The 27,649-nt window shown below is 37.9% G+C and overlaps 1 long non-coding RNA gene across 1 annotated transcript in view; it reads left to right on the plus strand.

Annotated features, from left to right (window-relative positions):
* Positions 1–207: 207 nt before the first annotated feature.
* The window catches only part of LOC137850126 (uncharacterized), a 112,711-nt gene continuing 85,269 nt past the window's right edge, over positions 208–27,649 (plus strand). Inside the window, exon 1 of the long non-coding RNA XR_011092283.1 lies at positions 208–341. This is a non-coding gene — a long non-coding RNA (uncharacterized lncRNA). The remainder of the gene's footprint in view (positions 342–27,649) is intronic.

The following is a 27,649-nucleotide window of genomic DNA, read 5'->3' on the forward strand; positions in this document are numbered from 1 at the left end:
CATCTGTGCCATACTTAGTGTTTTATACAGGCAGCACTCATTGCCTTTACCTATCTGATAGAAGCAGTGTTGATATATCATCACACATGACACATCATCATATGCAGTGTGTGTGCTTAATGATACATAGGATGCATTAACTTTTAAATGCAGCTTCCCCCCCCCCTTTTTTTTTTTTTTTTTTTTTCTTTTTCACCCAGAGGCCTTTGCAAGCATACCCTCTGTTCCTGTAGTTGGATCTGCATGGGTCAGCATTTATGTTTGTATCAAGCCCCTGTGGGAACCCACCTGCCTGGACCTGATTTCAGCCTTGGAGCTTTCCTTTCCTGCCATCACTTAAGGTAGCTAGCATATGCTAACTAACTAAAATCCATATGTATTAGAATTAGACTACTTAGTATTGTCATTTAGCAATGCCCAATTCTGATGATATATTCAGTGCATGGCACTGATGGTGCTTAGGAAATAAAAGGCAGAGGTTAAATATGCTTTGCAATATTCTGCAATGACCATGCACTATGACTGAAACGTTGTAAACCATCCAGAAATGTAACTGTTCAAAAGACTGACAGCAAAACCAGAAACAGAGGTAAGGATTTTTTATTATTATTTTTTTTTTCTTCTCTGGAAGTCTGGGCTATCTGAAACATAAATTAAGGAGAAAAGGAGCTAGTTGATCCCCAGCAGCATTAAATTTTCCTTATTAACATAGCACTGGATGTATGTTCTTATTTCTTTACCACAGCATCTATTAAAAAGAACCTTTTTGTTTGCTTAAGGATGACCAAGAGGCATTTAAGTGAAATAAATTGTCATGAGAAGTGAGGTGTATGTCAGAAGGTTTAAGTCTGTGATCTATATGCAGCACAGTTTACTCCATTGCACTAACACATCTACTCTGGCAGCTCTGTGTTCATGGGCCACAGGAAGGATGATTTGTGTATCTTTTTTATTTTTGGAATACTGTCATTGTCTATCCTACATTTGCAATAAGGGATGCAGCTGTTAAAAGAATTGCATCTCCTTGTGCGTCTAGTTCCATCTCACCTATTCACAGCACACTTCTTCCATATTTTAAAGACCAGGTTAACACAGACATGCTAAGTGCCTCAGAGTAGTTTGCAGGCAATTTTAGCCAAACCTTACAGCATGCTGTAAGACATGGTCTTCCTGAATACCTTTTGAAATCCTATGGGAGTAAAAGCTGTTCAAAACCTCAGAACAGATGCTTTCATAGGATCCAGTCTTTAGATTGCAAATTACTTCAGGCAAGGATCTCCTTCCTGTTTGGCAATTTCCTAGAACACATTTGCAGCAGGATAAATAAACAGTATATTACACTGAGGAGATATTCAGCTGGGGTGATTTACCATTGCTAACTTCCATCCTCTGGGAGTCCACCTCCATGTGGAAGTCAGGGGTTATCCATATTCTGCAAAAGCTTCACAAATTGGGAATCTATGATGGCAAGATTTCACTGTATAGCCTGTTTTACTTGTTTTCTGTAATCAACAATTGCACATGCTTGTTTGTCACATTATAACAACCACAGTCTGCTCATGCAGTGTGTATGGCAGCATTTTGCTGTTAAAATTAAAAATAGTTTTATAATTCTGCCAACTGGGAGTTTTTGGGTGTGTCTTTTTTGCTGGGGAGTGGAACAAAAATGCATGGGTAGCAAGTTTGGTATTGCCTTTGCCCTGCAGTGCAGTGTCTGCTTGGACACTATTAGACCTCTGAAACAAAACAAAACAAGCAACAAAGAAACTCTGCTCTTCACTGACCCACATGTAGGAAGGCACTTGAAAATCCATTACAGAATATGTATATTAATTCCACAGAAGAGCTGAATCATTCACTTCTTACATCTTTTCAGCTTTTTAGAGAGGCAGGGAAAAAAAAAAAAGTTTGTGAACATCATTGGCAGAGAAAGCCAGTGTCAGTACTATCCTGACAGGCTTTTCCTTCTTAGCAGAGCTCATTTTTAATGGGGGACAAGAAGCAAGTATGACAAATATTTGTCTTCCGATTTACAAACAGGCCTGTGAGCTAAGGCTGTGAATTATGCCTTCTGAAAAGTGACAGAAAGATGGCAGGAGGGTAGACATAGTGTGCTGAAAGAGTAGTGACAGCAAGGCTGACAGAGAAGCTTAACTGGACAGTCAAGCGTGCAGAAAAGGCAACTGGATGGGTGTCTTTATATGAGAAGATGGTAAAAGAAAGGGCCAAGTACTAGTAGCTGTCCCATAGGAGGGTCCATTTGATTTATTTATGTGTTTATTTATTTATTGCTTTAAAGTCACAGAGAACCATGTGCTATCTCTGATTTGCAGTGGAGAAGGCATTCTTGCTTTTACTTCGCCTTTGCCTCAGTCTTGTGGTCATACTCCTTTAACATTTTGTTGTGAAACCTAGACTCTGTCAAAGTCAACAGAGATTTTGCCATCAAGTTTAGGGTGGCCAGGAATTTGCTCAATACAGAACTCCAGCATTATCAGTGATGCTGTACTCGCATAGACTACAACTAAATTTGGGCAGAGGAAAAGGGAACATTTCTCGCATTTCCCAAAATTGCAAGTTCCCTCTTCCCAAAAGAAAGGTGTAAAAGACTGTTGAAGGACGGTTAATAGTTATTAGTCAGATCTGTATGAACAACGAGAACTTACAGGAAAAACACACATTCTGCAAGGTATAGGCCAATCACAGCCTGCAAGTTCAATCTATCCAGCTCATAGCCTGCTCTCAGCCGTCCCCTTTTCCAGGGGCAGCTTGGGAACAAACTGCATAACATATTCATGGTTTCTGTGAAACACTGTGCTACTTTGCATGCCAGTCCAATGGACTGGCATGTATGCTCTACCTCAGGCTATACAAGTGGTAAGTGCAGGAGTATAAAGCTCTCACTGGCTTGTAGAAGGAACTATGTTGCCCAGACAGTCAGAAAAATTGGGGACTACTGATTTAGATCACGGCACAATTTTCCTTAGAGATTCTTGTCAGTGCTTCCACTATTCAACCAGGAAGAAGTTGGGCTGCCAAATGAATTGAGGGTGAAACCTGTTTCTGAACATATCTTCAGGTTCTGAAGCACATAAATGTAACAGATGAAGTTCTGACTCTTTTGAAGTCTATAGGAAAACTACCCTTGACTTTGATGAGGTCTGAATTTCATCTTTTTCCCATCACCTACTTCTTTCCCCTTCACTTCATAAAATCAAAACTGAGGTCCATGTGTATTTTGGTATAGCTGTTTAGATTTCTGCTTTGAGCTATGCACAGGCATACAGGCTCCATTTGTATGTACAAAAGCCAGCTATACATATTCAATAGCAGTAACTGTGCATGAGAAGATCCTCTACAACCTACAGGCCTCAGCTTATGAAAATCTGATCCCGGAAGCTTTATGGTTCCAGACTCTTTTAGGGAGAATCAGGGAAGTGAGGGACATGTCTGTCTGCTAGATTTTGCAATGAGTGCCCTTTTTAGGAATATAACCTATAAAATGCTGAGTGCTGCTATTCCCTTTAACAAGAGTCTCTTTAAAGGCATGGTAAAGTAGGATTCAATTCTGTGAGAATCTGATAATGAGAATCATGAGGAAAAGAAAAGGCCTTTATTGACTCTGTCTTGAAGTTTTCTGGAGTCCTTTGTATGGACTTTTTAGTGTGTGGAAGAGCTTAACACACAGTTTTCATCTCTTTCATACAAGGAAAAAGCTGGAATTTGGGGGCAAACAGTCCCTACTATTGTCAGCTGTTACGTAGCACAAATGTCATATGCTTCATCTTCAAAAACTTTTACAGTTATTAGGCTTGAGACACATGGAAATTTTACCTAGGTAATGACAGGAAGATCAGGCTCATTAGCTAATTAATTCTCACAACATCCAGATCACACCCTTTTTGTAGACATTTGGGCACAGGTGTTTTGGATCCGTGTATATGTACAAACATGCCCTTTGGAAAACAGCATTTTTTTTTCTTTTTTTTTTTTTTTTCTTTTTTTCCTGTGGCTGCTGTTCATAAGCATGTGTTGTTCCACTGAGTAAGGATGATATGAAGGTATGTTTTGGGGATACATGATGCCCTGGCATATTTTATGTCTTGTCTCAGTGAAATTACCTGCTTGTGTCTGCCTTGGTTCCAGGTACTAAAAGTTGTTTACCATACAGCAATATGACTGTGTTAATTTACAGCTGTACTCATGAGACATAGAAAGGTGCTTTCAGCATTGAAGGTGCAATCGTAATGTTCTAAAAATAATAATAAAAAATAGTAGATGGAAAATTAGAAAAGAAACATTCACTTTCAGGTTTGAAGTCCACAAAAAAACAATGCTTTATACTCCCTCTGCTGGCTCAAAAGCAGCAGTTAGCCACCAAGACTTCCTCTCAAAGATGGAGTAACACAGTAAGATGTTTATACTATTTCAGCATTAAAATGAAAAACTTGTACATTTAATGTAACAGTTTCGTTTGTTTGTTTTTAAGGTGGGGTATGAACTATATAATAAACTATTTAAGAAACTTGTCAACTCATTCTGTTTTCCAGAAGTAAGGGGTTGAGGAAGAGTCTGGCTAAGCTACATGATCCTGCATTTCTCCTTACATCTCTAGCCTGAGTGTACTACTTCTTGTAACATAACCTATGCTCAAAAGGGAAAAAGACATATACAAGGTGTCACTCACAGTGAATAGAAAATAGCATTTTATTCTTACTTTCTAATTTTATTTTATTTATTTATTTTGCTTGAGACCCAAACCTAGTTTGAATGCTGCTGTTCTGACTTCTGCTCTTCATTCTAGGTGTTTTGGAGGCTCTTAGGTTATTAGTAAAGGTAACTTACTTATTTATATGATTTCAGCAGTATTAAATAATACCTTTTTATTTGCTTCTTATTTAAGAAATAATAATCAATGGTAATATTATCCTTTAGTAAATGGTCATTTGCATTGGGCTGTGAGTTGCTTAATGGGCTGTAATTTATATAATGCAATTTACTTATTTTAACTACCCTGACTTTTAATGTCTCTTATTTCTGGAGATATATCTATCTATTTATAACTGTTGAATTGAAGAGAAGAATTATTTTTCAATTTGTTTTGTTATGTAGTACTCTTTGATGCTGAAGAAAAAATAATGGTAACGTATTATTTTATTTTATACTTCTCTTATCTGGATATGTTTTCGTTTGCAGTGGAAGTATCTGATGAAAGGGAACAAGAAGGTATTGTAGAATTAGTTTTTTGTTTGTTTGTTTGTTTGCTTTTTTTTTTTCCTTTCTCTTCCTTCCACCATAGATTTCCCAGCTTTAGCTAAGAGACAGTGCAAAACCTTGGGCTGAATTATCACTTACAATGTATATACCCAGAAGTGCCTCCCTCTGAGACTTGAAACAGATGTGGCAGAGATGGCCATGCATGGGGTACAGGTATTAGCTGCATGGTGACTCTCCCACATTGTCCTTGCTGGAGGGAAGTGATGAAGAGAGGGCAGATAGACACTGTCATACTTTTTCCCTTTTTTCCTTACACTTGTTACCTATGAACTGCAGTTCATTGTTCCTGTCTTCTGCCCTTTCTTTATCCACTTTTTCTCTTTGCTGCCTGTAAAGGACGTGCCTGAAAGGAAAGCTGGATTGTCAAAGGTCAGATCTTTAGCAGCTTTGGTTCAGAAAGAAGTGCAGTAGGGGCTACTTTGTTCTACTACAGGGGTTCAGAGTAGCGCAGATGTGGAAAGCACACCTTAGTCTAGCTGAAGTCAGCCTTAAGTTTGACCAAGGTTGAAATATCAACATCTTCATATTATGCAGATCACCTAACTCTTGGACAAATCAGGTGACACTCCCACCTTCAGACAACATCACTGGCTACAGTCCCAGAAAACTATGATTAATTTTGAAGGTGTGACTTCTTCCTAAGCCACGCATTCTCTTCTCTCCAAAATCAATGACAGAGGTGGATGCCATGACCAAACAGACTTCTTAAACAGAGTCTTTATTTAGTACTGAGACACTTCAAAGAAAACAGATTTGAAACCAATTAAAGAAATGTATGCATATCTAGCTTTTCCCTGAGGCTTATCTCTCCCTAGATCTGGGAGGGCCTAACAATCTGCAGCTCTCTCCATGCACTTCTCTCTCTCTTTTTTCTTAGCATGTTTCCCTAGACAGCTTCTGACAAGTAACTGCAGCAGGATGGGAAATGTTTTTCCTATTCCACAGTGGGACAAGACTTTTAAAATTAAACACACAATATACATAAAAATAACCCCCCTCTCCAAAGACAGCATAAATATATTCTGATAATCTGAATAATATCTGAATGATATGCTGAATAAATATTCTGAATAAATAAAAACAAATGATCAGGTATCTGATACAAATGTAATTTCATGCTTAAACAAATATGTCGTTATTTATACCTAGTGGAATATTTTCTATAGGCAATAGTATACTGCTGGAAATCTTAAAAAGCTGCTTCTGTAACTGGTGCTGAGTAAGTCCTAGCACTACCTTGGCAGATTCCCCTTTGGCTCCTCTTAGGAGTTGAGTTAGAACCTTGAAGGACTGAAGGAAAGAAGTACACATCAGTTAAGAAGAGAAATCTGAGGGAAGAGGATGTGGGTGAAAGCCCTGGTTTAAGTTAAGTAGTTAGGCAATGAATAGTAAAATGAAGAAAAGTGGAATTGCAGCTCGGCTTGTAGCTGGTAGATGTGTAACCTAAAGCAAAATCTTGTAGTATGAGCTTCTTTTTGATTTGGAGGAGGCAGGCTCATGGGGAATCCTGAAATGAGTGGAGTAGAAGGGTCTTTGAATTTAACCTTGGTGAAAGACCAAAACATATGATTTCCTCTAATAATCACAGTTTTAAACGAATCTTGTTAGAGGGCTATGTTCTGAATACAAAAAGCAAAAGGAAAAACTGTGTAAGACTGGTCTGTTGGTAAACCCTGTTATGCAGTCTCAGAACAGACTGTAGTTTAGCTGCTAGTTTAATGAGTTTGGTTATGATAGATAACTGTTCACAATAATGGTTCAAGTTAATTAAGTGGGTATTTGTGCTTGACTTTTCCATGTACTGTTCTAATTGGGAGTCTGTTGGCCTCCCTGGAGATGATGTAAATTATGTTTATTTCTCTCATGTAAATGTGAGTATTTTTTGTTTAGACCGGAGAGAATTCCTCCACAACAATTTGATCAGAAAAATTACAATACCAAAAAAGATTATCTGATGGGAAAAAGTGTACCTCCCCATTCCTGTCTAGCTTTAACAATATGACTGTATCAATTAAGAGTTTTTCAATTCATATTCTTGCCCCCACCTCCCACTTCCCTGGCTCCTTGGTTTTAAACAAACCTTACAGCAACTCATCAGAGACTGAATCATTAGAACACATTGCTTGATCTGTGATTTTCAAGTGTGAACAGAAGTGCTTTCTCTTCTGTGATTACTTTGATTACTTCTTTGTAATTCTTGGATTACTTCTATGAATAGCTTGCACTGGGGTACACTTCGTTGGGTTAAAAACTGGCTGGATAGCTGGGCCCAAAGAGTTGTGGTGAATGGAGTCAAATCCAGCTGGAGGCCAGTCACTAGTGGCATCCCCCAGGGCTCAGTACTGGGGCCAGTCTTCTTTAATATCTTTAGCAATGATAACTCAGTAAGTTTGCAGATGATACCAAGTTAGGTGCTCGTGTCGATCTGCTCGAGGGTAGGAAGGCTCTGCAGGAGGATCTGGATTGGCTGCACCAATGGGCTGAGATCAACTGTATGAAGTTCAACAAGGTCAAGTGCTGGGTCCTGCACTTGCACAACAACCCCAAACAGAGCTACAGGCTGGGAGATGAGTGGTTGGAAAGCTGCCAGGCAGAGAAGGACCTGGGAGTATTGGTTGACAGTCAGCTGAATATGAGCCAGCAGTGTGCTCAGGTGGCCAAGAAGGCCAACAGCATCCTGGCTTGTATAAGAAACAGTGTGAGTAGCAGGTCCAGGGAAGTGATTGTCCCCCTGTACTCAGCTCTGGTGAGGCTGCACCTCAAGTACTGTGTTCAGTTTTGGGCCCCTCACTACAAGAAGGACATCGAGGTGCTTGAGAGAGCCCAGAGAAGGGTAACGAAGCTGGTGAGGGGTCTGGAGAACAAGTCTTATGAGGAGTGTCTGAGGGAGCTGGGCTTGTTCAGCCTGGAGAAGAGGAGGCTCAAGGACAACCTTATTGCTTTATATAGGTACCTTAAAGGAGGCTGTAGCGAGGTGGGGGTTCGTCTGTTCTCCCACGTGCCTGGTGACAGGATGAGGGAGAATGAGCTAAAGTTGCATCAGGGATGTTTTAGGTTGGATATTAGGAAGAACTTCTTTACCGAAAGGGTTGTTAGGCATTGGAATGGGCTGCCCAGGGAAGTAGTTGAGTCACCATCCCTGGATCCCTTTAAAAGATGTTTAGATGTAGAGCTTAGTGATGGTTTAGTGGAGGACTGGTTAGTGTCAGGTCAGAGGTTGGACTAGGTGATCTTGGAGGTCTCTTCCAACCTGGACAATTTTGTGATTCTGTGATTCTGTGTGAATTCTGTGATTTTTTTTTCATTGGTCTTACAAAAGCCTTTCCTAAAGTCATTCAGAAAATCCTCATAATTGAAGATGGTGGTACTGTCATCTCCTTTAATTGGCCAAATCACAAACATCATCCCAAAAGCAAATATTCCTGATATATATCAGGCTGATATATAAATATATATATCAGTTGTACAACTGTACAACACAGGTACCATTGTGTTGTATCAAATGTCAGTCTGGCTCAAAAGTTTGTGCCAGCTTTTTGAGGGAAACATGATCATGCACAGATTGCAAAGCCAGGCAGTATTTCATTTCACAATAGTAAACCAAAAAATGTTGTTCTCTTTATACATACACATTTGGAAGACAAATCTTGCTGCACTATTAGCTGAACTTTGGAGTGATGCTCTTGTCTGAAGTAGCTGCTCAAGCATAACCTCAAATAAAATGGTTTGTATTCATCTAGCCCGGAGAGTCATGAAAAATGGATTTTACAGACAATACATTATTTTGTTACGTTACTCAATTTAGCATTATTCTTATATGCTCATTAGTACCACTCACTCCATGGTTAATTTAGAACAAAGTCACCCAACTGGTAGCCTACAGGTTATTATGGCCCATAGATTGGTTTCTGGTTCTCTGGGCAGCTACATCATCAGATAAGAATTATTTGCCCTGAGCAAACATCTGTAATATAATCCAACCCACAGTTGTCAAGAAGTCGTGCAGCCCTCAGTTAGATCAGTTCTGGGAGTCTGAACAGGTCACATAACATGCATAGCATGTGCACAGTGCGGAAAAGAACTGGGTTATCATGGGGAGCATGGATGAAAGATAAATCAAATCCTACTGAAAATCCTACCTTCAGCTGTGGGAACCCTTATACCCAAGCACTGGAGTCACACAGCGTAAGGCCCCAAAATGAAACTTAAATGCACTGGCACAAAAAAAAAAAAAAAAAAAAGAAAAAAAAAAGAGAGAGAGAGAGAAAGGTTTGAGCCAAGGCAGATGGACTTTGACAGCTGACCAAGCCCCTTCTCATTTTCAGTATTAAAGACCAAACATTAAGGTAAGAGATGATGAAGGAATCAGAGAAAGGCTAAAAGATTAAATGGATGTTTTAAATTCTGCATACTGCGAAGTATTTTTATATTTATATTCTCTCCCCTTCTTACCCCCTCCTTTTTTTTTTTTTTTTTTCCCCCACTTTCAAATAGATACATTGCCTCCCAGACACTTAACCTTATCTGTAGCTACACAGGAAAGTTGGGATTTATCTTCAGAAACTTGTAGTGTCATTAACAGAGAGAAAGAGGCACTTTTAGAGCACAATTCACTGGCATATTTCATATGTCTGTCACAGGTTAAGATGAGTTACATCCTGCAAGTGCCTGCTGTTGCCCTCCAGTAGCTATAAAGGAAACCAGGATGACTAATTTGGAGGTAGATGTCCTTGGGGCACTATGATAGTTTCACTGTGGATGTCTTTAGACAGGCAAAAAACATTGTAATTCAACTCCTATCTTCAGGTTCCTTCCTAGTCTTAGGTTGAGAGAACGTTGGTGATAAACTGGTCTTTCATATAAACACATTGGACTGTTGTGAGAACAATATCCTGTATGCTTGAAACAGAAAGGAAAAGAGGTATTTATCTAAGTTAGTTCTATACCAGAGATACATACTGGAGCAATTGATATAATCTAGGATAATATTAAAGGGAATAACAATACAGCTGTGGTCGTAAACCTCTTCTCTACACCTGCATATAGAGAAACTGATTATTCCCTTGGATAGTTTTGCTAGATTTAGCCCAGAAAGGCTTATCCTCTCTATACAAGAAACAATATTGACTTGTGTTGCAGCGTACACTGGCCTCTGGATCAGCTGTCACTAGATAACAATGTATAATTGCATACTGCCTACATGAGAACATCCTGTCGCCTTGTCTCCAAGAATAACTTTGCTTCAGGGTCACTGCCAGTGAAGTCATATGCTGGAGACCTCCAAGAACTGTAACAGTTACACTAGCCCAAAAGTCCATGTTAAAAAATAAATAAATAAATAAATAAAGAAAGCAAGCAACAAAAGGACAAACCAAGTAAAATATAAAAGTTAAAAGTGTTCTTCTCTACAACCTTAACTTTCCCTTTATTCTACAACTTTCAATCACATGATTACATACATTTGGGCTTCTGCCTCATTTAGTGTACAGCATAGATCATCTTAATTGATTTTCTGCTTACTTGACTTTTCCTAGGAGTTATTTTATACTACAGATTGTGAATTGTTGACAAATGTGTTATAATTCAGACATCCTTGTGCTGATATCTTTTTTTCCTGTTTCTTGTTGACATTAGTGGCAGTTGTAGGTGTCATAGCTGTAGAGGTTTGCATGATTGCAAAGATGTTTTGTACGTGTATGAGTGGGGAGATTCATATTTTTCCTTTAGAGCATTTTAAGTGGTATCTCCTCTCACTGACACAGCATGGCTTAATTTTTCTCTGTTTCCTATAGATTTGTATTGCTAATGAAACATACAGTTGTCACAGTTGTGTTATAATGAACAAAGGTAAATAGAAGTGGACTTTTTTCACTTTTCTGCATCCATAGTGGAATGATTAATTTTAGATTACTGATTACAAGTGAACAGTGTTCATCACTCAGCTGTTACCTTATTTGCAAAGTGTATACTATATGGTATATATTGCATTTTATCTAACAAAATATTATTTTCCTTAAAAAGGAGGAATTTGACAAACATTTATTTATTTATTTTAAAAACTGTTAATGTAATGAGGAATGTAGAATGTTTTAATAAGATAATTTCAAATTGAGCAAAATACATTAAATCAAAATTGGGAATTTTAAACTGGGTTTCCAAACAATTCAGTGATACCAGTTTTCCTGTTGGATTCACTGGAAGATGCTGATTATGTTGTCCTTTTCCTAAAAGAGAATGATTGTTGGGAAGATAAAGCAGTTTTGTTTGACATCAGAAAAAGTACTATTCACATACATATGATACAGTCTTAGTAGACCTGAAATAGAGGTCTACTACACATTTCTCCATGCAGCTTTTGGCCAATAGGCATTACCTGTGCTCCATTTCATAGAATCATAGGATATGAATAGAATCATAGAATCACAGAATCTCATAGGATATCCTGAGTTGGAAGGGACCCATAAGGATCATCGAGTCCAACTCCTGGTACCACACAGGTCTACCCAAAAGGTAGATGGAGATGACAAAGCCCACCAGGGTGATGGTATGTCGAAAGCAATGAATATGCACTGCGTTTTCATTCATGCTGATGGCTCCCTCATGTTCTCAGCATGGTGCCATTAAAGGTGTTAAAGATCTCTAAATCATTTCCTTTCTTTCTACCACAAAATACTTTTCCAAATGCACTCTTTCAATAGCTGACATCTTCATAACATATACAATCTAAAACTTCTGAAAGCAATTAGGAGTACATTTTTTCCATTTCATCCCCTTTGATTGAAGAGATTAGGCATTTACAATACCTCATAGGTCTTTTACTTCCTCTCCTTGCCAATGTCAGCTTTTTTTTTTTATTATTATTAATTTTTTTTTCATTTTTCCCTGTTGGCTTAACCAGTCAACTTTAGGCATTTCTAGTAAGATGTTATTTCTGAGGTTATTAAAACTCACTAGTGAATGTTTTCTTAATGGTAAGCCTGACATTCTTCTTTGTTAATATTGTCCTGTTTCTTCAGTCTACTCTCTTAAATATTTTTTCCACCTTCTTCTGGTGAAATCTTAGTCAAGTTCATGAGAATTTTGGCATCAACTTCAAAGAGGTTAGGATTTCACACTTGTAATTATCAAAGTGTACCTGCATTTTTCTGGGTGAGGAAATCATATACTCAGTGATTACCATTAAGTTTTGGGAAAGTAGGATTAGAATGTAACTCAGCATAAATTAGAATAAAAAACCTAAAAGGATACACAGTCTACATCTGATACAAATATTATTTTCACAAAGATGATACACTACTTCTACCATTACAACAACAGCAATAACAACAAAACAAAATACATCAATATCAAAAACACCACCACCAAAATAACCAACGAACCCCCTCCCGCGCCCTCCCAAAAAAGTTAATGATAGTCACCTGAACTTTTGAATTTTCTTTCATTTTAGAGTCAAGTTTTCAAAACTTGCATGCACTACTTCAACATCCTAGATTTTCTAGGAAAGCAATAGTGGGATTTGCCATGTCTGACTTGTGTCAAGTGTAAACAAGTTAGATCACAGAATCACAGAATGGTTGAGGTTGGAAAGGAGCTCTGTAGGTCATCAAGCCCCATGCTAGAGTAGGGCTGCCTAAAGCAGGTTGCCTAGGAGTATATTCAAACAGATTTTGAATATCTCTAAGGAGAATGTCTAAACCTAAGTTAGGCTGCTTTTTATACTCACAGAAAAAAGGTAGATATCTCTAGCAATAATGTGTCTGACCTTATTCCAGAAGCCAATACTATTATGTAGAGGCTAATTTCCTGTTTTTCTTCATTGATCATGAAAAACCTAGAGGGACTGACTCACAGATGCTGGATCCTTCATTGCCTAAGACAGAGTACTTGAACCACACCACCACACCTTAAATTTCCTATTCCCTATGCCAAGCATAAGTCTCTCTCTCTCTCTCTCTCTTTTTTTTTTTGATTTCTGAGTATCTCAAAAGTATACTATGTGTCCCAAAGTGGTCCTTTTCTGGACCTGTTCCCAATAGTTGAAGACATATTTGGGGGCATTGATTGTAATTATCTATAATTCTTTACTTTTTATCTTAGATGAGATACACAGTTCAGGTCCACGTCTTGGTTTATTGTCCCACCTTAAATTTCATCTTCTTTCCATTTTCTTTCATTGGTATAATATCTTTTTATCTCTCTACATCTTTTCCCCTTTCTGTTGCTATAAAAGTCCTCTTAGTCTCCTTTTCCCTTTTTGGTCTATTCAAACTTAAGAATCCTTGGATTCTTTTCCTGCCACTCCTTCCTGTACATGTACTTTGAACTCTGAACAGCCCTTGGGAAGATACTCTGACCATTGGCTTGCCTTTTTATCATTTTTTTTTTTTTTAATAAAAGTACATTTAAAACATTTATTACCATCCTATGTTCAATCATTTATGTTCTCTAAAATCTTTCTGTAAGTGGAATTGATTCTCTTCCACCGTTTTGCTTTGTGAATTATTTTCTTTCTGTAGTGTATTCAAATATTCTAGTTTTCCATAGTTTAATCATCCTCTTCCCAATAGGTGAAACTTTGGCCGAACTTTCATCATCTTTATTGAATGAGACCAGTAGCTTTGCATGGGTATGTCCTAGCCAGAGACCTAATCAATTAAAATCCACTCAGAGGATTGTTTTTTGCCTTTCCTTTTGGATCTGTTCCAGAATGGTGTCCTAAGGGAAATGCTTGCTATTATTACTATGTATTTTCTTGCTTGCCTTTTTTTTTTTTTCCAAATTGTATGCCTACTGAAGATTTTCACCTTTTTATTACTGTCTCTATAAAAATTATAGCATATTGGCTTTGAAAGCATTATATAACATTTTTTTCACCCATAGATTTACTTCACACTGCCTCCCCATACATACTGCATCCTGTCATTTCAACACACAGGAATTATCCCACTAAATTTCAGTTAGTCTTTCTAGATCGTAATCTCCTTTATTTAGTACAGCACCTTCCAGTTGTTGCTTGTTTCTCCACACATTTGCGTCAGGCATTATATTCTTGTTATCCTTCATCTTTTGCTTCAGAACAATTTTAGTTTCTCGCTTAATTTGTATGTTGGAAGTACAAACTGGATTATTCAAATTAAGTGAAAGCTTTCCCTTTCCCTCCTTCTCCTGAAGGCTTACAGCCTGCCTAACAGGCCCTGCCAGTTCTGAGCCTAAGAGATTGGCAACCTGTCTGCATAAGTGTAGACAGCACAATCCAAACAGTTGGCTCCGGCTGCAGAAGGCATTCCAGTGTTCTATGAATTTAAAACCATCCAATCTACCTATCTGATCTTCCGTTCGTCGGTTTCCAGTATCAGCATTTTACTTTATTCATCCATGTTTGGCATGGCGAAAACTTCTGCAAGTTACTTATCTGCACAGTTCCTTTTTTTTATTATTTTATTTTTTTTAACTGTCTGAAGAAATAGTTGCTTATATATTATATAAATGTACTTCACTACTGTCATTTGTTCCTGTAAAGAATATGTTGATTAGAAATTCCAGAGCATTACTCAATAAATCTAGCAACACCTTTGTTATGACAGTTCTTTGTCCTGGCTCTGTATTATGTTTTCCTTATGTAATATTTTGAACTACTTTCCTTCTATGCAAAGTAATCGGTTGGGACTGTTTGTCTACTCTGTCTTTCTACCTTTCTGACAGGTCTCTTTCAGTGTTTGTGCTTTGGTCATAGATTGCAGTAACTGCTGCCTTCATATCAAAAGAATAACACACCTGTTGCAGGTATTAACAGTGTTTCCATGCATGTTTTCCATCTGTTTTCCGACATGCCACAAAGCTTTACTTTTCTCCTCATCTATATGCAGGACCTTAGTTTCCTCATTCTTTCTTGCTAATTTCTCCTCTTGGCCTGTGTCTGGTCCCTGTTTCAGTCTGCCTATCCAGTTTGCACTTCATTTGGCTGTTCCAAATGATTCATTTGTTAAATACATTTATTCCCCATTTGTCATGGGAAGATCACGGGCATTTTTTGAGCAGCTGTTTCTTCCTGTTTCTTCAAGCTGTTTAGCAGCGTCACAGCCTTTTCCATCCTTTTATAAGAATTGCTACATTGCGTTTATTCTGTAGCTATTCAGTAATTCCCATCACTACCAGGTTTTCTACCATGGTTTGCCATGTGTTTGATGTGAGGTGATATACTGGACCAAAAATAAGAGAGTAGGAAAAGTGGAGGAAAAGTTAGCCTATAGTTTACTAAGGAGATGGCATAATGTCAAACAGGTTTTCCTGCTTCAGCTGGCATAAAGGTTGTTCACGTTTCCTTTAGCTTGGGTTGATTTTGCTGCCAAATGCTTTTTTATTTTTGGGTGGTCTCCTGTGAAGCCAGGAGCTGGACTTGTTGATCCTTGTGAGTCTCTTCCAGCTCAGGGTATTTTATGATGATTCTATGGTTCTATCATGATTCTATGATTCTAAGAAAGCTAAATGTTCTGTTATAGCCATGAGTAATCAAAGTGAGGGAAAAGATAAAAATGTTTAGTTAAGCATGTGCAGTCCATGTAGCACTCACCATAATATTTAGTTTTCAAAACATTTGAGTGACCAGGGAATACTGTTCCTGTGGAAGTACAGCCATCTAGTTTGAGGATAGATCACCTAATGCAATGTCCCCCTCCATAACTGGGAGGAACCAACAGTTTTCTTTTGGTTGGCCAAAGGAAAGACACTTAAGCAGGAAAAAAAAATAAATAAATCTTATTCCTGAGACATCAGGATTCATTAGGACCCTAAGATCTGCTTGAACTTCTTTGTCCTGTTGGAGGTGGGCAGGAGAGGGGGACAAAGTGTTGCCTACCTTCCTCTTGGAAATGCTAGTCATCTCTGTATTAATTACGTTCCTTTTGTACACGTATGTATATTACCTGGCTTTCACTCTCATACAGCAAAGACATGGTAAGATATAGCAGAGAATGGTGGAAATATGGAACTTCTCTCTGAGTCAGGGCTGATTACCTTTGGATTTACCAAGTTTTATAGGAAGCATGTTTGGGACCCGTGATGGGATTCCTCACAAAGAATTGTGATGTGGATTAAAGAAACTATATTCTGCTGTACAAAGTTCCCAAGATGCTAAGGTTTTCAGCCTGATTCTTTGCATAGTGAGTAACTTAGAATACATTTTCTAAAGACACTCTTAAATTCTGTTATCCTTGGGTAGCTGATTTCTGCTGATACTCTTCTCTGTGGATGACTTGCATCATTGTTTTTTTCCCCTCTTACTTTTTCCTCATCTTATTAAAAAAATATAAATTTTACTGGCCACTGAAATGAGGTGGTTAAACAACTATTAACTGTAAGGTAACATTTTAGAAGATAATTTTGTCATTTTGTCAAAAAGAACAATCACACTTATTAATACTAGGTGAAAAATAACATTAAAAATAGATACATTTTCAGTCTACTGGTAATTTTCCATTCTCAAGAAGAAAGCTCAGTTTTATCCAAAACAACTCAATCCCCACTCTTATCGCTAATGTACATAGTGTGATTGATATTACATTTCACTATGTAAACATTGCTTTAATACTTCTCATTACTTCTGCTCAAATAACCCTGAATAAATGTAGTATCTGGCACACGATGCTATTCTTATGGCATTGTTTCAAAATTAGTGGTTTTGTGTTGCACAAGATGGAGTTCTCTGTAACATGGCAAAGCCTCCACTTTTAGTCTTCATTTTAGGAAAACTGTTCAATCTAAAAATAACCTACACCCTACATGGGGTTCTGGCTAGTGATGCAAACCTAAGACCTAGGTATGCAAGGACCTTGAAATCAACAAGAATAAGCAAGTTTTGATTTAGGGCTTAAATATGTTCTTGGAAACATATTGTTGACAATTGGAGAGCACTAGGGAAATGTCTTTACTTCTGTCTGTTGCAAGACCAAAATCATTGTAAAAATACTTTATTTGTTTTGCTGGGGTGGGCAATAAGAGAAGCAGAAAAAGGGGAAGGAAATGAGTGTCTGCCTAATTACACTTCTATAAATGTCCTCAAATATTTTGCTAAGGTGGTTGGGGGAACTTTTTCAAAACCAAAATAGGCAAATGTGAAGTCCTGTTAAAGTGGGCTATTTACACTAATCAGGCTTGGGTAGAAAGCTTCAGGAAAGCTTGGCTTTAAGTGTGGAGCCACACCACATCATTTGCTATGTCACAGTGACCAAAATAAATGACAGCTAAAGCTGTCTATAACATAGCCTTGACTTTTAGGCTCTGAATCTTCAAAGAAATCCTTCATTTGACTTAATGTATCAATACTGGTGATGACATGATTTTATAATCACTTCCCACCACTGGCATTCTGGTTAAAGGCACAAATTTTCATTGTGCACTAAGTGAAAGAAAGCAAGGGAGAGAAGTAAAGTTTCGGATGCTTCATTGAAGGCACTGTTGGCTCCCTTCCAGTCTTAGGGAGGATCTCTCCAAACAACTGCTTCTGAGTCAATATGTGGCAGAGTTCTGGGGATAATTTGTTCCACAGACCACCTCCAAAGACAGTGTCATAATTTCTTTTGGTCTCTGGACATTTTTTATTTACCAGCATAGACATAGCCATCGGGTTTGTGTTGGCTTGCAGTCTTATGAAATTTTTCTAGTAACGTCTACAAAAACTTTCATGGTGATTCTGTTTCTTAGTGATGTCACCCCATCAAATGTCAGCTTTATGGCCCAGTCTATCCAAACCCAAATATAGCCTACAGTTCATTTCCTCTAGCTAGCACATCCAAAGCTCCAAATGTCTGTGATCTAACATTTTCTTCAAATTATTATTATTGTTATTTTTAGTTATCATCTAGGTATTTTCTCTCTTTCTCTTTCTCTTTCTCTTTCTCTTTCTCTTTCTCTTTCTCTTTCTCTTTCTCTTTCTCTTTCTCTTTCTCTTTCTTTCTTTCTTTCTTTCTTTCTTTCTTTCTTTCTTTCTTTCTTTCTTTCTTTCTTTCTTTCTTTCTTTCTTTCTTTCTTTCTTTCTTTTCCTTCCTTCCTTCCTTCCTTCCTTCCTTCCTTCCTTCCTTCCTTCCTTCCTTCCTTCCTTCCTTCCTTCCTTCCTTCCTTCCTTCCTTCCTTCCTTCCTTCCTTCCTTCCTTCCTTCATTTTTTCTCTTTAAATTTGACCTGAACCCCACAAAACTGACTTGAATTAAGGTCTCTCCTCTCCTCTCCTCTCCTCTCCTCTCCTCTCCTCTCCTCTCCTCTCCTCTCCTCTCCTCTCCTCTCCTCTCCTCTCCTCTCCTCTCCTCTCCTCTCCTCTCCTCTCCTCTCCTCTCCTCTCCTCTCCTCTCCTCTCCTCTCCTCTCCTCTCCTCTCCTCTCCTCTCCTCTCCTCTCCTCTCCTCTCCTCTCCTCTCCTCTCCTCTCCTCTCCTCTCCTCTCCTCTCCTCTCCTCTCCTCTCCTCTCCTCTCCTCTCCTCTCCTCTCCTCTCCTCTCCTCTCCTCTCCTCTCCTCTCCTCTCCTCTCCTCTCCTCTCCTCTCCTCTCCTCTCCTCTCCTCTCCTCTCCTCTCCTCTCCTCTCCTCTCCTCTCCTCTCCTCTCCTCTCCCCTCCCTCTCCCTCTCCCTCTCCCCTCCCTCTCCCTCTCCCTCTCCCTCTCCCTCTCCCTCTCCCTCTCCCTCTCCCTCTCCCTCTCCCTCTCCCTCTCCCTTGATGGAACTGGTACAGATATGTTTAGAAGAAAAAAATATCTATTTTATCTATCAAACCCTTACATGATAATCATTTCCATTAAAAACATAAAATTCAATAACTTAACTCTGTAACATAGAGTTAGTAATTTTGAAGTATCGCAATGTGTTTTTAATTAATTACATTTGATTTAGAGGGAGAACATATGTTATAAACACTAATATGAGGGTTTTTTATTTTGTACGAAAGTTGAAAAACGTGTGTTTCGATGCATATAAACTGTGCTTTGTGAAGGCCTGGAAGGTGGCTTAGTAAGCTCTTACAGTCAATGAAGTCAAAGTAATGAAGGCTATACATTGGGATAAATATATATATATATATATATATATATATATATATATATATTGCCATGGAGAGCATAAATATTGATGTATCAATGAGTGGAGGACAGGTATTGTATTGAATGGTTTCCATAGTTCATTAGAGAAAGGAAAAATGTTTGCAGTACCAATACATGTCCACAACAATTTCCTATTAGCATACTCACTCATTGTACTGCCACATACAGTGAAGAATGTTCACGAGTATCTCAATCCTTGTGATATTTTAGCAAAAAGTCTCTCCTTAGAATTTTACAATTTTTTGTGTTTGAAATTAGACATGTTTTCCTTTAGAAAGGAATATATGTGTATCACTGAAAGGATAAGCCTATTCAATCCATTCAGAACAAGTCTTTGAACTGCATCTGTTTGGTTTTTATGCCCTGTGCTTGTAGGACCTCAACTCTCTCTTGCAATCATGCATAGTCTAAGGCTCATTTGATGTTATGAACAGTTCTCTATTCCTTTTATTTTCTACCGAGCTTTTCAGATGTTACCTTGTATGTGTAGTTCACTTTCGTTTTTCATATATAGATTTTAACCAGAAATTAGTCTGTTACACCTCTAAAAAAATGTTTCATGCTGATACTTACCAGTATATGACAAACAGTTAATATGAAGAATGTTTTGATGCTGAAAGTGCAGGTCAGTAACAAGCATGTAAAATTAAATTCAGGCACATGGTCAACTAAAACTTCATTGAAATCAAGGTCAAATATCTTAACTTTCTGTGCAAGCAGGAGGACTGATCTTATTTGTCTTTGGGAAAAAGTTAGACTTTAGAGTCAAATTTTACTTTTGTGTGTATCAACCATTTTTTTTGTGTTGAATTTCTTAATTTCAGAAACTCCTTAAGTTATATTAACAAATATACTCTTTACATGAAAAAGGTATTACACAGCAAATCATATTCTTCAAGATTTCACACTTCAGAAATTTTATAATTTCTTTATTTTAATGAATTCATCTTTTGTGTCACACAGTAAATTAGCTAGAGAAAAATATGTGGAGGGATATTATATCCTCAAGAATATTTCTTCAAAATATTTAAGAATATCTCAAAAACATAGCAGTGGGATTAATAAATGATAGAGTAATGATTAATTAATTAAATGATAAAGTAAGATTGGCTAAGAATCAGCAAGTTGGTTATAATTTTTCTACATTGGGTGGCTCTGAGGTTTGACTGGGTACCAGCTAACAAATTAGTATATTGATATGTTACCTTTGTATAAGGATTAATTCTTGATATCTATGTGGTCTGTCCATATATGCAGGACTCATCTTAATTCCCAGCATCCTTCTATACCATTTTGAGAAAGAGTTTGCTGTCAAAACAAAACCTACTGATTCACTGTCCTCCACCAAATAAAAAAATATAAATAAATAAAGGAAAGAGAGATTGTCAGAAGTTATTTAGCAGAAAACCACCTCACATCAAAAAGAATAATAAATAAACTTCACAAGACTCTAAAACCCCTTAAGTCCATTGTGTTTCTATTAGAGAAAAATGATATATTTCCATTTTCTGAGACAACCAGGTAAAATTTTTTTTAAAGGTTAAAAAATATGTTAACCACAATATGCTACAGTTTGCATATGCTTATTTCATGAGTTTGTCTTCTCTTGAAGTTGGGAGGACTGGATGCAAAGCAGGCACAAAACGCTACTATTCAGATCATGTAGTACTTAACATGTATTTTGTGCAAGACAACTTAGCAGAAGCTCAAGCTTGTGCCTTCTTCCTTTACTTTGCAATGTTTAGCATATACCAGATTTGCCTAATGGTGTGAACTGATGGTGTTCATACTTGGCCTCCCTTCAGGATTGGCTCCTTCCTTGACTGTTGCCTCTCAAGTGTTCAACATATTTTTAGGCCAGCAACTGCCTGACTCTACCATAAATTATGCACATCTCTGGGCCTCTGTGGAGTCACCTGGTCAGGAGACAGACTGACCCCTATTCCTCCTCTCCCCACCCAGCAGACCAGCAAAAGAGATGGAGGAGAGGGAAGGGGAAATGGTGGCTGGCAGTGGTTGCTTTTGGAGGCTCAGCTGAAGGCTGGGAGTGAGGAAAGAGAGTTAAAGACTCTCTTTAGAGAAAGAGAGGAGAAGATGGAGCATTCCAACTACAGGAGAAATGGTGGTTTTAAAAGTATAATAATAATAATAATAATAATAATAATAATAAAGTAACTGATAAGAATTTATAATTTAAGGGGAAAGAGATACTAAGGCAGGGAAGTAGAATAAGGGAAGATCCTAGATCTTGTACTGTCAAAGTCCCTGTCACCCAAATTAAATATTTCAGTGCAGTAATTCTTGCTTGAATGTCGACTGTTGTTATATATCTGTTGTATATGTTATAAGAATTGAGGAATATCAAAACAGGAGAGAAGGAACCTTGCAAAAGAAACATTGAAATGTCATATATAGTATACTACATATTGACTGTACATACTGTACTTCTGTATGCCCATTATTTTTAGATTGTCTTTTCAAAGCTTTCTGTCATTTAGATATTGTCAGGTTTTGTAACATATCTTATTTCTGCATACGCTCTCATAAGAATAAATATCATATTTGTGAAGCTAAATAAAAGATGGCCAAAGAGCCGTTGTTAAAGCACTAGATCCATTGTTTCAACTCAATACGTATCTGTATGTATGCATATATGTAGGTTTAAATACATATATATATATGCATATGTATGTATATGCATATATCAGGGAATTAGGTACCACTGTGATAGGGGTATTTAGAATACTGAATGATTAATCAGGGCAGTTTTAATCCAAAGATTAAAACATAACTTTATTAGATTGAAGTTCATAAACAAGACACAGAACAAATTCCTACTCATTAATAATCATTACATATTCAAAGTAGTTAGTCCTTAAACAACATATCCTAAATTAGTTGTTGGTTGTCTGTGCTAATGCTTTGGCTCTGTCCTGGACTATGCCAATTCTCTCCAAGACATATGTACTGTAGAGGGGATGATACCCAAGCAGTGGGAGTGCAAGCCAGTCAGTGACAACTAAAGCCAGAAATCAGTCCTTGTCTCTCCTTGGTTTAACACTGTAGGCAAAGACTGCATGACCTCAGAGAAGTCATTTGGTCTGTTCTAGCTGCACTGTGTTGGATTAAGAAACTATTGTCCCTAAATGCTCATTCCTAGCTTCTCTATTGTATTTATTTGTCTAGAGAATTTGAGATTTATTGATCTACAGAAAAATAAATAAATAAATAAAATCATCATGATTTAACATCTTCACCAGAAGATGGGTGTTCTCATATCCTATCCCTCTCTAAGGGTTGTTTATATGGAGGGAAAAAAAATGTATACTCACAGCAACAGCAATTTCCACTTCTACATATTGGGACTAGATTACAGTTCCTTCTCAGAAACAGTAATGTTTTTGACATCTGGTTTAGTTTCAGTGAATCTTCCCTTCTTGGAAAATTAGGAAGAGATTTCCATCTAACTTGCTATTTTTTGTTTATTTATTCATGTTGTTTTGTTCTATAACAGCAGTCTTTAGTACAGTTGTATCTGTTATCTGAAGGGATTGCTAGCAACTTAAGTTTCATTGTCTTCTGTGTGTCTATGAAAGAGATTTTTACCTTCATTAACAAAATAACAATGCAAGCCTGTGGTATTAGTACACAAGGAACAAAAGCATTTATTCTGACAGTGTATAAATACAGTTTGGCCTAAAGGTCTGTCAGGAGTCCATGCAGAATTACATGCCTGTTGTGCAGGTTTTTTGTAAATGAATAGTGAAGGTATTTTTTGCCATGACATTTGTGCAAATAGAACTGAGCAAACCATTACAGACGCTTCATCTTCCACGTACACTACCACAGAAGGGTGTGTCACTCTTCTTCTCACTACAGCCTTGCATTGTCTCTTCCCTCCAGGGACACAGCTGATACTTATCTCTGTACCTTGCACTGCAGTCAGACAGAAGCTTTATTAATAATGACAATGGCACATCCTTTGCAGCTTCTTCCTGCAATAATTCACTTGGAGCCTTCTCAGATGTTATCTTAATTGTTTTGTAGTGGCTATAAATACAAAGATATTTACAATGAATTGTTTCCAAACAATTAGTTGCTGAACCATGTGCTGTGTGCTAAGTTTATATCATCTTTGTTACACCCAGACTCAAACCAAGGGCAGACTCAGTTAGATAAGTGTAGTTCTTCACATCTGGGGCATGAAAAAGATCTGCTCTCCTATCAGCATGGAGTCATTTGCATTTGCAAAATATGAGGCAGCATCTTGGATAAATTTGCCCCTGGATAAATATTTTTTGGGTAGGAATACAAGTACTAACAAGAAAAAATAGCAGAGTTCAATTTTCATTTGGAAATTGTATTTAAATTAGAGTAATAATATTCAACATACATACCATATCTTTTCTTGTTTGCAAGCCTCAAAGGAATTTAGAAGTGGATAACACTAAACATGTGCAAAATGGAGACACCAGAGATTAATTTACTTGTCCAAATCACATCGTTCCTCAGAAGCAGAAAGCAGAGCAGAGAGTGGAAATTCGGACCCTAGCCAGGAAAGTTCGAGTTCTTGAATGGTGTTATTTTAAATATTTTTGTCATGAAACTTAATTAAAAAAAAAAATAAAAATCATAACTGAGATAAATGAAGACAATTAGGTAAAAAGATATGCTTACCTTATAAGATTTTTCTTTAATTTTCAGACTTAAACAGAAGCAACTGTCCCTGCAAACTGTAAAGGATTAAGTTAATTGTATTAATTTTTAGAGGTATATCCCAGAGTTCATAAGTTTGGATGGAACTTACCAAACTACCAAAACTGCCAATCATGAATTCCTTTCTGTTTCTCAGACAGCTGTCATAAGTCTTGTTCTGAGAAAACTACATATGATTTTGAGCTACCCGTACTTTGGAATTGTCAATTTCTGACATGAAAAGGTGGAAAATATGATATTCTACAGAGTACTAACTGATGATCTTCAAGTGAATTCAAATAGCAAATTAATTTACTGAAGAGGATATTTATGTGTAAAATCATGTACAAAGGGTGATATTGAGATCTTGACAGACAGCTGGGTAATCACCAACAATGACATTTAAGAAGTGCCAGATTCTGCACCTGGCATGGGGCAGCCCTGGCTATATGTACAGACTGAGGGATGAGAGGCTGGAGAGAAACCCTGCAGGGAGGAAGCTGGTGGTTCTGGTTCACAGCAAATTGAATATGAGCCAGCAGTGTGTCCTGGCAGCCAGGAGGGTCAGCTGTACCCTGGGGTGCATGAAGCACAGCATTGCTAGCTGGTCAAGGGAAGTCATTGTCCTGCCCTGCTCAGTGCTGGTGTGGCCTCACCTCAAGTACTATGTGTGGTTTTGGGCACTACGATATAAAAAAGACCTAAAACTATTAGAGAGTGTCCAAAGGAGGGCTCTGAAGATGGTGAAGGGTCTAGAGGACAAGATGTATGAGGAGCAGCTGAGGTCCCTTGGTTTGCTCAGCCCAGAGCAGAGCAGGCTGAGGGGAGGCCTCATGGTGGCCTGCAGCTCCCTCACCAGTAGAGTGGAGGGGCAGGCGCTGAGCTCTGCTCTCTGGGGACACTGCCATGACCTGAGGGAATGGCATGGAGCTGGGACAGGGGAGGGTCAGACTGGGTGCTAGGGAAAGATTCTGCACTGAGACGGTGGTCGGGCAATGGAACAGGCTCCCCATGTCATGGCATCAAGCCTGCTGGAGTTCAAGAAGTATTTGGACAAAGCTGTCAGACATATGGTTTGATTTTTTTGTGTGGTCCTGTGTAGACCAAAGAGTTGGACTAGATGATCCTTGTGCAACCCTCACAACTCAGGATATTCTATTATTATGTGTTTCTATGGTTTCTAGTACTGTAGTAAAGTGACTTCTCATGTGACATCTGGCCAATGTAAAAAAAGTGTTTTTTTTTTTTTTTTTTTTTTCACTGTGTGACCTGGTAAAAGATGAAGTGCTGTTTCTTTTGCTGTCATGGCTGTGCTACTGAACTAATGTAATTACTTTGAGTAGCATTATGATCACCATTAAAATGAGACTACAGTCCTATGGAGGAAAAACTTGAAGCTGAAGACCACTGTTGAATCAGAGTGGTGAGTGGTACAGAAAATGCAGTGCTGAGACAATGATGTTTTCTGTCACAGTGTGCAGATTTAGTGGTCTCTAATCTCTAGTCTTAATGGGGCAAAAATTCATGCCAGGGATTTTTTTTTCTTTCTTTTTGTTTTCTCTTGTTTGTTTCATATAAACAAGAGGTTGAGGAGGAAGGAGGCTCAGGAGACAGACCAGTCTCAGAAAAGCTGTCAGCAGGAGAAAGGGAGGGATGGAATTCCCCACAACCCTGCCTCCTGCTCCCTCTAGAGACCCACATTTTTTATGTCTCTCTTTTCAAGAGAGACAGGAAGGTAGGCAGTGTTAAGTCAGTGGTAATTCCACTGCTGCTGTGGATGTGAAGCAGTGTGGTTTTTTGCTTTCTCCCATGGGAAAGTGAAATTAGCTTTCGGTGGAGTTCGGGGAAGAGTTGAAAACATAACTGATTTTGAGTCGGAGATGGTATACCCAAACCCATGAGAAATAGCTCATGAAGGCAGCATAAAGTTGTGCTCAGAGCCCAGCTAAATGTCACAGAAAACCCTAAAAAAATCCTTCCATTCATCCCTCAAACGTTGGGATCACGAACCCTAAAAAATCCTTCCATTCACCCCTCAAACTTTGGGATCATGAACCAAGATATCTTAAAGAAGCTACTAATCCCAAAAAAGTAAGGGATAAAGTCAGGCAACTGCAGTCATACTTTAGACACGTGAGGAAATGGTGTCCTGCAGCACAGAAGACTCTGACCCACGGAAACTTTAGGTGATTGGTGTTTTATTGGTCTTTTTTAATTGTCTAAACGTGAACTTAGTATTTAAATGTGTACACGAGTACACAGTATACTCACACAATATATTCCCTAGACATGAATGTCTTCATTAGACCCGTCTCTTGAAAATATTAGCATCAGCAGCACTGCTGTTATTTCCCTGAGAAGTATTATCGACTCCACAGCCTTGGCCACAGTTTATTTAAGACTCCTCTCCACATGAGAAACAGAAATCCAATTTCCTGTTCCAAGAATGAGGAGTAGTGGTTCAAATGCATTAAGTTCTTGCCTAGATTGTATCTTGCCAAAGAACTTCAGATTAATTATTATTTCTTCCTGGTTAAGTACAAAGTATGTGCTTGATGCTCTGTAAGGCATACGCAAAGACTATACCTACAGCCAGTTGCTTTTATTTTCAATACCTAATTCTTCACAGCCATGCTTTCATAGCAATCCCATTGAAACTTTATTTGAATTAATAAGAGTTATTTCAAAGACAAACAATTTACATAGAAAGATTCCAGCACATATAAAGATATACATCACAATAATCTCAATAGGAGAGAGAGAGAACTGACATGGAGATACCGGCAAAAGCCAGCAAGCGAGAACATAGAAAAATAAAATTCTGCAGTTTTATATTAATTGCATTAGTAGAGTCACTTCCTGGCTATAATCATTTTACTTTTATTGTTGTTTCTGGTTTGTGGGGAGAAAGAGAAATAATAACTTTTTTTTTTTTTTTTTTTAACAATAGAGTTTGGAAAGAAAATAAGACATCTGTGGTCTCACTGAGGTCTGAGTAAGGCTAGGAGTGCATTTTCAATTAACTTAAATTTAACAGCATCCTAATATAATTTAATTTGATTTAATTTGCAGTTTTCAGTAATACATTTTATAATATACATGTAGTTTAAGGAGGCTCCAAATTTGAGATGATAAAACATTTCCAAATAAGATGCAGACAATATTCAAATAATACTCATCCTCAGAGGTATATTATTGTAATTGATACAGATGTCAGAGCAACAGATTTCAAAGTTTGTTGATATTTAAAATGCCATATTGTTGCAGCCGATATGGTTATATTCATGGTTATATTCACAAAAGTCTGCTGGATCTGCAGCTAAACAGCTTATTCATTGGCAAAGCTTAAACTCATTTTCCATATAGAGGAAGTCACACTATCAAAGGACTGTCTTGGCATTATAACTCAACCATTCGGTATTTCTGTTACTAGTTTTGTGTGACAGTTAGGTCCCTGTCTCACCTCCCACACTGCAGTATTCGTGTATAGTTACATGCGTATCTCCACTCCAGCTAGGGAAGAACAGATCCTCTGATCAGCTGTGCCATGCACGGGGAACTGTGATCTGGGAGTAGAGTGTTTATGCTTTCTGGAA

This window comes from Anas acuta, chromosome 1 (assembly GCF_963932015.1).
Source record: "Anas acuta chromosome 1, bAnaAcu1.1, whole genome shotgun sequence".
NCBI classification, from domain to species: domain Eukaryota; kingdom Metazoa; phylum Chordata; class Aves; order Anseriformes; family Anatidae; genus Anas; species Anas acuta.